Genomic DNA, 10,931 nt, shown 5'->3' on the forward strand with positions numbered 1-10,931 from the left:
ACACAACATATACATACAGAGACATACACACATATAGACACATACAAGCACACACAGAGACACACATATACAAACATGCAGGCACACACACAGAGACACATGCACACAGACAGACACAGACATACACATGGAATTCTTGAATGAATGAATCTTCACAGTATATGGGGACTGTTTTCCTTATTTTGCAGACATGGAAGCTGTTTCATTTATTAATTGATGAAGACTTGCTGATTACTGATTATTTGTTCTGAGCTGCACTGCACTATGTACTGGGAACCCTGTCCCACCTACACGTGTTCATGAGTTTTATGGCAAAGGGAGAAAGCTTGGGTTTAGAACAGAAAACCACAAATAACAGGGTTTTCTGCCAACTCTAATCTGCTGCCTTTCGGAGGTCACAGAAACCCAGGGTGTGGATTTCTTAGATTTACCAAGCCCGCTGTGGGTCAGGCACTGTGCCAGGCATCAGTCATAGGAAGCCAACTATGGCTATGCTTTGTTAATTTAATACAAGACCAAAACACAGGGTCATACAGTGTCCAAAATGGAACTGCCTTTGGGACAACCTGGCCCATTTCAAAGCTACTGAAATCTGTTGCTTTCTGGAAATTTTATTCTTGGTACTCAGCCAAGGAGGGAGGGGAGAAAAAGAAAAAGAAAAAAGGCAGAGCAAATCTTATCATAAACGCAGCTATTTAATCCACTGCAACTGTGTAAGAATTCCATCAATTTTTTTCATGGAAACAAATGTTTCTTTTTCCTTCCAGGTCCCAGTTTCAGGACAAAGGAAAATGTAACAGGCACCAAACAGAGTTGATACTGCTTTAAAAAGTGTTTTAAAAATCTGTACTTTGGGCTGGGTGTGGTGGTGCACGCTTTTAATCCCAGCACTGGCAGAGGCAGGCGGATCTCTGTGAGTTCAAGGCCAGCCTGGTCTACTTAGTGAGTTCCAGGACAGCTGGGGCTACAAGGGAGACCCTGTCTCAAAAAGACAAAAGAAAAATCTATACTTTGTCACAGAGTTGCTGCCCAATACTAGAACTCCCGATCCAGCCTGGCCAAGTCCTGCTCCTGGGGAATAAAGTCCTTCCTCCGAAGTGTCATTGAAAGAAATCAAAAGACCCAGCCTGATGCCCACAGGCTGCTCTCTATCCTGGGAACAAGGTTGTGATGGGCCATATTGTACATCTTTCTGGAAGCACACAGAAATTTTGGTGTGTTCTGGAGAATGAATTTCGATGAGGAGGAACTGGACAAGCTAGCTCCGGGCTAAGCAAGAAATATGCCTTGGGTTCTAGTCCTGACTTCACTCTTTGAAGAGACGAAATGCAAGAAAGGTTTCAGTCTCTGAGTACTTGATAGGATAGAGTCTATTCCAGACTCATTCATTCATAACTCAAGGGGTCAATAGATACATTCTGAGTACACTAAGGGTACAGGTGACGTGTTGGCCCTTGGCCACAGTGCACAGGATGGACACTGTTTCCAGGTATGTCAGAGCTTCTACTATATCATTGGATGAAGATACATGAAGCACTTCTGACTGGTGCAGTGATGGAGGAAATGGCAAAGGGGTCCATCTACCTTTACTGAACAGGTGGCAAGAATGGAAACCTGTGGCTGTAGGGGCTGAACAGAAGCCACAGGCTGTAGCTAAGGCCTGGGGGCTGTTCCCCACCCACCTATGGCCTTGAAGAACCTAGATCCAGAAGTCAGGATGCTGGTCTCCCAGTCCTGCATTCATGGGGCCAGCATGTGTGTGTGTGTGTGTGTGTGTGTGTGTGTGTGTCTGTCTGTCTGTCTGTCTGTCTGTCTGTCTTGTGTGTCTATTTATCTACCTATCTCTATCTATCTATCTATCTATCTATCTATCTATCTATCTATCATCTATCTATCTATCTATCTATCTATCTATCTATCTATCCATCCATCTATCTACCTACCTACCTATCATCTATCTATATGCCTGTCCTAACTTCAACCCTGGGGGAGATCCGTGGCTGAATGAAACGAAAGCCCCCAGGTATGGTCTAGGGAGCTTGTCTTTAACACAGTCCTTTGCTCTTGGGTCCAGAGGCCCCTAAGAGCCAGGGACAGCCAAGATGTTTTTCAGGGACAGGGACAGGCTGTGGAGTAAAACTGAAGCCCCTATCTGCTCACTCCCAGCTGCAAGACTTGCCATTTTTAATAAGTAACTTCAGGAGATTTGATTAAGATTGGGATCCTCATTCCTCTTCCAGGGAGGCCTCACAATGGGTGTTTTTCTCTGCAAGAGCGTGCGTGGGGCCCTTTGCGGGGGTTTTTGTACAGCAAGTAGCACACAGAGAAAGGGCAAAAAGAAAAACAACTAACTTTGGTTCAAGGAGGCCAATCATAGGGGGTTTTCTTGTCCTGGTTTCTCCATGGAAGACTGTCGACAGCTCAGCACCACTGGGCCAGCGGCTGGCCTGCTTAGACAGGAGGACGTGGGCTCCTTTGTTAGGATAGGCTGAATAGGATGTCCCTGCACCCAGACCTGGCCTCTCAGCTAACAAAGGGCCCCTTTGTCACCCTGGGCAAAGAGTGCTGCTGAGGTTGCCACAGCAACTCAGGGACACAGACTTAATGTATAAGTGACATTTCAGATGGGAAGCGGGCATTCAAAAATTCAAATTTCTTTATGTAGAATGGTCTCCTTCTCTGGGTGTTTTAAAGGAGCTACAGAATAAACAACAGCAAAAGTAAAGCAACAACAACAAAAATACACAAGCCAAGCCAACAAACAGAGTGGTGTAATTTAGCTTGTTGGGTCCTCTTCTCTGGATAAGAAAGCTGGCTGATGAGCTTTGTTAGAGACATCATTAGGGGCCATGGAGACCTGCTGTTTTTCTCATCCAAAAGGTAACTGGACACCATTAAGGAAGATTTTAAAAAATCATTTGAAATTCTAGCCTGTGGATACAGGATAGCTTTTCCTTGTCTCTGCCAAACTTCCAATTAGTACCTTTCTTAATGGGTAAGTGGTGACATGTCCGAAGTATCTTCATTAAACAAAGGAATAGATGAGAATACTTGATATTGCCAGTTCTGTTTAACACTGATTCTAGAGGTGCTGGACAATGCAATAAGGAAAGATAAAGATTAATAAAGTTGTGCTGTATGCTTGAGAATTGTTAATAGTGAATCTTCAATGTTCTTACTGCGAAAAGGTAAGACTATAAGGTGGACATGTTGACTAGTTCAGTTTGGAAATGTATACACTATATCAAAATACACTGTGTGTAAATATATACAGATTTATATGTAAAAATACCTTAATAAAACTGTGAGGGGAAAAAAACAGCAAAGACAGACGGGCAAAACAATTAGAAGGAGAAGTTGAGTTAATCCTGATCTTTCTTTCTGGGGTTACCATGATAATCTACACAGAAAATGAAAGAGAATCTATAGAAAAAAAGCATTAGAATAAATAGTTTAGTAACTTTTCTGGATAACAGATAAACATCCAACACTTAAATAATATTCTTCTATATTAATGGAGATAGGTTAAAAAAGGCTTTTTTAATCAAATATTTCAATTCTTTCCAAGTTAATTAAATAATGAAATGTAATTCCAATCGAAACACTAACAGTCTTCTTTCTGTCTTTTCCTGAAATTCATAAGAAGGATCAGAGAGATGTAAGGTGGTCCAGGGCTGTGCATGATGCCTGGTAGTCAACTAGGCTAGTTGCATATCTTGGCTATACCATAATTTCATGTGAGTTGGCCACTCTATTCTTCAGTTCTGGGTTTAAAATAGTAACAGGAGCTGGGTGTGGTGGCGCACGCCTGTAGTCCCAGCACTTGGGAGGCAGAGGCAGGTGGATCTCTGTGAGTTCAAGGCCAGCCTGGTCTACATAGTGAGTTCCAAGACAGCTGGGGCTACAGGGAGACCCTGCTTCAAAAAGACAAAAAAGTAACAGGAGCTTGGCACACACCTTTAACCCCAGTACTCAGGAGGCAGAGGCAGGTGAGTCTCTGTGAGATCGAAAACAGCCTGGTTTACATAGTGAGCTCCGGATCAGCTGGGGCTGCAGGGAGACCCTGTCTCAAGATGACCAGCACACAAAGAAGTAGCGCCCACCTCATGGGGTGACCATCAAGACTGATGGTGGCAGTGGGTCCACAGTATGTCTCAGAGTACCTGGCACATGTCTAGCTGACAGTAATTCTTGGCTGTTCTTAGTACTTTGTCATGTTTCCCTCTAGATAACAACATGTAGTCATTTCCAATTTCTTTTTTATTTTTGAGTATGCGTCATTTACATTCCGCTTTCCTGATTTCTCTCCTTCTATAATCAGGACATTGTAACCCACAGCTTGGCATTAACATCCAAGCAGAAGTGGAAGCTGAGGCTCAAAGCGGTGTGGCGGTGGCTTGGCTGAGCTCAAACCTGGAGCTGAGCAGAGCTCAGAATTTGATTGAGCGCTCCTGCTCTCGTCCTGGGCTCTTCTGCGCAAGGACTGAGCAAGTCATCTCATGTTGGAGTCTTCATTTGCATTGACCCATTTAATCTTTTGCCCAGCAGACATTGTCAGTGGACACTGCAGGCTGGCTTGGCCACTTGTCAGAAATAATGAGCAGACTGGACTGTAGCTGACCACATAAGTATAATGGCCAGGGCCCTGGCAATGCCCAGCTGCTGTCCTCAGACAAGCACCCGCTTCCAGCAAGTTCCCGAGGAGGCGCTCTCATGTACACTCGCAGAGTGAAGTGTGGGAGGAAAGCAGTTCTGCCCCATCTTACACAGACCTGAGTCCTGTAGCAGACCCTGCTGAAATCTGCTCACAAACCCACCACCTCAGCATTCCCATGCACAGCCCAACCTCTGCCTTCTGGTTCCTGCATCTCTTTACCTATGAGATTTTTCTGCTGCAGGAACCCCACATCTAGTTGCCAGGATGAACTGTGTGAAAGAATGCTGTCCGGGAGCGTGGTTTAATCCCAACCGTTGGGGCTTGCTAAGAAAAGACCCCAGCTCCTTGCCCCTTGAGTGGGATAACTCTGAGGTAGTACATGGATGCTATACTGACTTCCAGGTGCTACACCGACTCCCGGAGTGGAGTTCAGCCTCAATTGCCCATGCTGGCCATCAGTTAGATGATGTAGTCTTTCTTGATAGTTACTCTTTCCTGTCTCTCTACCTTACTCCCCCACCTGTGTCACTGTTCAGTAAACTGCCGGCACTAGACTCCTTGACTTGGATGATTCTTACCTCTTGGCTTTTAGAAGACTCTACATAGAAGAGGTGAGCTTTTCTCTTTGGAGCCCCATTTTCTGATTCCCAGTTCAATATGATACATCCAGCACACGTGAGTTGGGGTTGGATCTTATACACATTTGCTTCTGGGAAGAAAGAAACATATCAGTGCTCAGATGTGACTCCTTTAACCACCCTTCTGTGTCCTGGAGTTTGCACAATGCAGGGGCTAATTCTTCCTGAGTGTGCCTGTGTGTGCCTCTGCATGTGTGTGTGTGTGTGTGTGTGTGTGTGTGTGTGTGTGTGTGTGTGTATGGAGGGTTCCTCAAAAGCTCTACCTCCTCTCAAGGTAAGCACAAGGCATCTCTGCTGTCTCTCTTAGTCACAGGTCATCAAAATGGGGAGGCATTGCCCTCCTACCGGAGACATGCATAAGGTAAATGAACTGCCACAATTTGGCAAAGTGGATACTATTACTCCTGCATATAAACAACTCTTAGAGCAGAACCACAAGTTGGAGCCTTGCATTAACGCCTTGAAGTCTTCATCCAACAAGTGACTTGAATTGGGTCTTAAAGAATGAGTTAAGATTTGCTAATGCTTTTTATTAAAGGGTAAGAGAATCAAGTGAATTCCTCCTGGTCCCTTAAAGCTCCCACCTGGAAGTGACACATACCACTTTGTCCATGTTTGATCCCTTAGTAAAGCAAGGCACATGATCATCATACTCAAGTTCAAGTGGGAAGGAAGGTCCAATTCCAGCATGTGCCCATAAGGAGGAAGATTCTATGGTCACAACTAAAGGCTTTCAGAGCTGCGTGGTCTGCTTCTCTGTCACTGTTGCTTTTTAAGGGGTTGATCATTTTGAATGAAAGCCTTGACACTGACTGGGTAAGGCAGCTGTGGGTGGAGTAGAACTCATTTCCCTTTGGAATCCCATGGCTATGAGCCATGGCTTGTATTTTCTGCAGCCTAATGCTTTGACAACTGGTACCCCTCTAGGATTAGCCACACCCCTCCCCAATAGTACCTGGCTTGCCTTTGAGTGTACTTTTAAAAACACAATCCAGAGCCTCTGCCTCCAACCTCCAATTTTATTAAGTACCTGCATTCTGGGTCACTATTTACCAGTTACCCAAGGCCAGGTACCAGACAACTAGGGATAGTCCCTAACCTCAGATCCACTAACAGTATTTCAACCGGCAAACCGTAAACCTGCTTTCCTTCCTACAGAAACCACAATAAAAGCCCCTGTGCACAATTCTCTTCTCTTATGCCTCCTGACTGATCCTCATGTTTCCCTGAGCACCCTTCCCCCAATGACATGGTATGCTCCTCCTCTTGATAACTATATCAAACTGTTTTCAGTAGCAATCATCTCCTGTTGGCTTTATAATATCAAATAATAATAAAATATACTTAAGCACATCTGTATGTTGCTTATCAACTACTCATGGCAAAAGAAGCCTGAAAGCTGGGGGACATGTAAGCAGTGTATGTGTATTGGTTCCTTTTCTGTGTCTGTGACAAAACACCAGGACCAAGGCAACTAAAGAAGAAAAGATATTGGCTTATGGTTCCAGAGGGATGGGAGTCCATCATTGGAGAGATGTTGCAACAGGCACAGCCAGAGCAGAAAGCTGAGAGCTCACATCTTCTAGGACTCACAGGAAGCAAAGAGAGCAAAACTGGAAATGGGACAAGGCTATGAATCCTCAAACCTACCCCAGGGACATGCTTCCTCCAGCAAGGTACCTCTTCAACCTCCCAAAACAGTGTCACCGATTGGGGCCAAGAATTCAGATACTTGGAACCTATGAGGGACATTCTCATTCAAAACACCACAAGCAGATGCCCTGAGTCCCCAAATTGAGCTGCTACAGACAGGGAAGGACCAGGCTGATAATTTAAGTTGTTCACACTCTTTCAGATTCCTGCTTAGGTCAACAGGAAGAGTGGAGGGCTCAAGGCCCAATCCTATCCTGAAGTCAACAAACACGGCGGTAGGGTTTCTCCAGGGGAACTTCTTATCTGATGAGTTGGTAATGAAACAGGGTAAGGTCAAGTGCTGGGCCCTGCATGGCTTCCCTGGTGGACTTCACAATGGACTTCCTACATGTTCCCTTGATGCTGGACCTCTTCTCTGGGAAGGGTATTGATGTAGGGAACTAGCAGGGCTGATGGTGGCCGCTACTGTGGACTCCAGAGAAGGCCATGGCAGTTCAGCACTCATGGGCCTCCCAGCCCTGGTAGACACTGTCTGACAGCTTTGGCTACAGTTGGTGAGACCAAGACTGTGGAATTGTGGGTAATGGGAAATGCTATAGGTGAGACTGTCCGTATCAGCTCTGGAGTGCAAAGCATTCCTCACTGACCATTTTTTTCTCATTCACAAAATGTATGTAGCACTCTAATCCAATGAATGAAAGGGTCTTTGTCAAGATTAATATCCCCCCTCCCAGTTATCCACAAAACACAAAGCAAAACAAAATGAAACTAACAAAACCAAAAGTACAGCAAGTATGTTATTCGTGGGGAAATATTGGAGTTCCTTTTGTGATCAGGAAGGAGACAAAGATTGGCTGTTGGTATTGTTCCTTTCCCATGTCCAATGTTATATTAATGATACTGGCCAGTGAAACAAGATAAGAAAAAGAAGCAAAAATGGATGAGGACTGAACATTGAAAGAAAACTTTCATTTTTTACAGAAGGGACAGAAAACAACCAAAGAATTACTAACCGAGTTTGGCCATGTTGCTGGGTACAAGGACATCATATAAAACTTTATTTTTATATGTCCCAGGTCAACATTGTTGAGGAGAAGAAAACCTCAAAGTTTTGTGGCTTAACATAACACTAAGCATTTGTTATCTGTCACAGTTACTGAACATTTTGGATTCAAGGAAGGCTCAACTGCGCACTTTTCAGGGTTTCTCCTGTGGTTGCAGGCAAGCAATGGGCAGAGTTGGAACAGCAGGGGTTGGTCCAGTTGAGAACCTTTGAGGCATATGCTCTTTCTTACTTAGCTTCAGGGTTTGTGCATGTGGTTTCTCTGTGTGAGTTAATTTGGGCTTTTTTTTTTTTTTCCAAAGCCTAGACACCTAAGACTTCTTACATGGTAACTTATAGCTCCAAAGACAAGGGTCCCAAGAGAAGTCACCGTTAACTTTTATGACCTAGCCTCGCAGTCACACAGCATCACTTCTGCCATGTGATTTGTTAAAAAAATTCCCTAATATCAGTCTTTTTCAAGAGAAATGTTATTAGACTCCACACCTTGGGAGAAGTGTCAAAGGATTTGTGGAGTTATTATAAAACCATAGTCACTGTAGTAGTCTCAAACAGAAGCTAAATAATTTTTAAATCTAAAAAAAGATGCACCAGGTTTTTATGTATCAAACACCAAAAAGTTGCTGGGAGAACTTTTATAGAAACTTTAAATAACTGGACATACCATGTTCATGGATGAAAACAATTCACATTGAAAATGTCCACTTTATCCAAATTGATCTGAAGAGTCAATGTGGGAACAATGAAAATCCCAGGTGATTTTCAGATGTTTATAAAAGTGCAAAGGTCAATAGCTGGGGGAGTTTTAGAGAACAAATTGCATGGACTTATTCCACAGGACATTTAGATTTATTACAAAACTGGAGTAATCCAGTTTAATAATGGTACAAGCAGAGAAAAGTTAGATAACAGAACAACAAAAATCGGTCCCATGTGCATATGAAATACTTGATTTATGACAAAACACTGCAGCAGTGTGTGTGTGTGTGTGTGTGTGTGTGTGTGTGTGTGGTTTTTTTCAATGACTGTTATTTTGTTTATGTGTGCTGTGTGTGTGGTATGTGGTGTGTGCGAATGTGCAGGTGAGCATGGAAGGTTTATGTGAAACCTCTGTTCTTTTTTTCCACCTTATTGCCTTTGAGGCAGAGTCTCTCACTGAACCAGGAACTTGCAGTTTCCTCCAGGCTGGCTGGCCAGCTAACGTTTGTGATGCACCAGTGCTGGGCTGACAGGTTCATGTAGCCATGCTTGACTTTTTAAGTGGGTGCCGGTGGTTCCAAGTCAGGTCCTCACACTTGCAGAACAGATGCTCCTGCCTACTGAGCTGTATTTTCCTTCTTTTGGTTTTGAGTCTACGATTGGCCACAAAATACATAGAATATGTGTGTGTGTTTCGGGGGGTGGCCGTTTGATTGTAATGTTACCTCAAACATGTCTGATTCAGGCTTGCCAGCCTCTTGCCCTTCCATGCCTGATCTAGCAGACAGGGCATCTTTGGAGTTCCTCTGACACACAGATTTAGACTTGTGGTTTTTTTCAATGACTGTTGGCAGGCTAGTTGAGTATCCAGATTAAGGGGGTAAAAAGGAGAGAGGCCTATGGGAAATTCCATTTTAATAAGGTGTGGCACCTTATTTCTGGAAACAATGACTGCTGAAATTTATTTAGAAATTCTTTCCTTTCTGAACTGTAATTTCCCTCTCTTGTTCTTTAGCCTTCACTGAAAGACCAGTTCCCACACCTGTCTTGTGGCCCGGATCTCATGGTTACAAATAACCATCCCAGATCTAGGCCAGGACCAGCAAAACCCAGGACCAGCAAAACCCAAGCAGTTGCTGGGAGCTAAGTTCCAAGTTGCCTCCTGAGTGGCCAAGAGGCTCAAGCCCTTACCTGGAATTGCACCATGTCCTATGCCCCATAAGAATCCCATTCTGACTTCTGTGTGTGTGTGTGTGTGTGTGTGTGTGTGTGTGTGTGTGTCCTAATTTAGGCAGCAAAGGTATTCCAGAGCCAGGAACTGGAGAGGACTGACTGGGTTCTGAGTGGGAGGTGAGGGAGCAGAGACTGACCCTGTAGAGGGAGATGTAACAGTGGAGCAGCCAGCAAGTGTCTGAAAAATCAGAGGACTTTAACCGAGGGCAAGAGAGGAAGGCTGCTTCACACTTCTCTGGCCTGCCTCGGGAATCATTGCCTTCCATTTCTCCCCCCAGAAAGCCTTGGATGATCACAGGCCCTAGACCCTGACCTAGGACTCTAGGCCTGCACATTCCTGTCATTAAACAGGGCAGGAACTTTCCACCTTCTCCAAGTGCTTTCAATTCTTGATCCTCTCCTCGAGAGGCTGTAAGTCCTCACCTCGGTTTCCCTCTATATAAAATTAAAGTTTGTGCTCCTTGATCCTGGGCCCATCTCTGGGTACCTCTGATAAGCCCCAGGTGGAAGAAAGGTATCCAAAGATCAGCGTCGCGCGCTGGGCCCAGTCCCGCAGATAAGGGAGCACCCATCTCTACAGGTGTTCCTGTCACCACCTTCCCGCCCCCCAAAGCCAGGTTGGGGCTGACATCACACCAAATATTTGGGGCGGGTAGTGTCCCATTTCTTAAAAGGGGTGGCATATGGGCTTTTCTCCTTCCCATCGCTCTGAGGGACAAAAGGAGGAACAGGACAGAGTCCCTGGGACAGACGACTAACTCTAGAGGCAGAGGGCAAGGCGGGGCCCCGGTGGCGGCCCAACCCGGACTAGGGACCTAGTTGGCTCCGCCTGGTCCCCTGCCCTCGGCGGCGCCGGAGGCCGGAACAATAGCTTGCGCTGGAGGGCGGGCGTGGCGTGGGGGGACGGGAGGGCGTGGCTCTGCTCCCAGCCCCGCCCCCAGCCCGCCCCCCGCGCTCGCACACCCGCTCGCACAGGGCTCCCACCGCC

Source organism: Nannospalax galili, unplaced genomic scaffold, assembly GCF_000622305.1.
Source record: "Nannospalax galili isolate Female #2095 unplaced genomic scaffold, S.galili_v1.0 scaffold205, whole genome shotgun sequence".
NCBI classification, from domain to species: Eukaryota; Metazoa; Chordata; class Mammalia; order Rodentia; family Spalacidae; genus Nannospalax; species Nannospalax galili.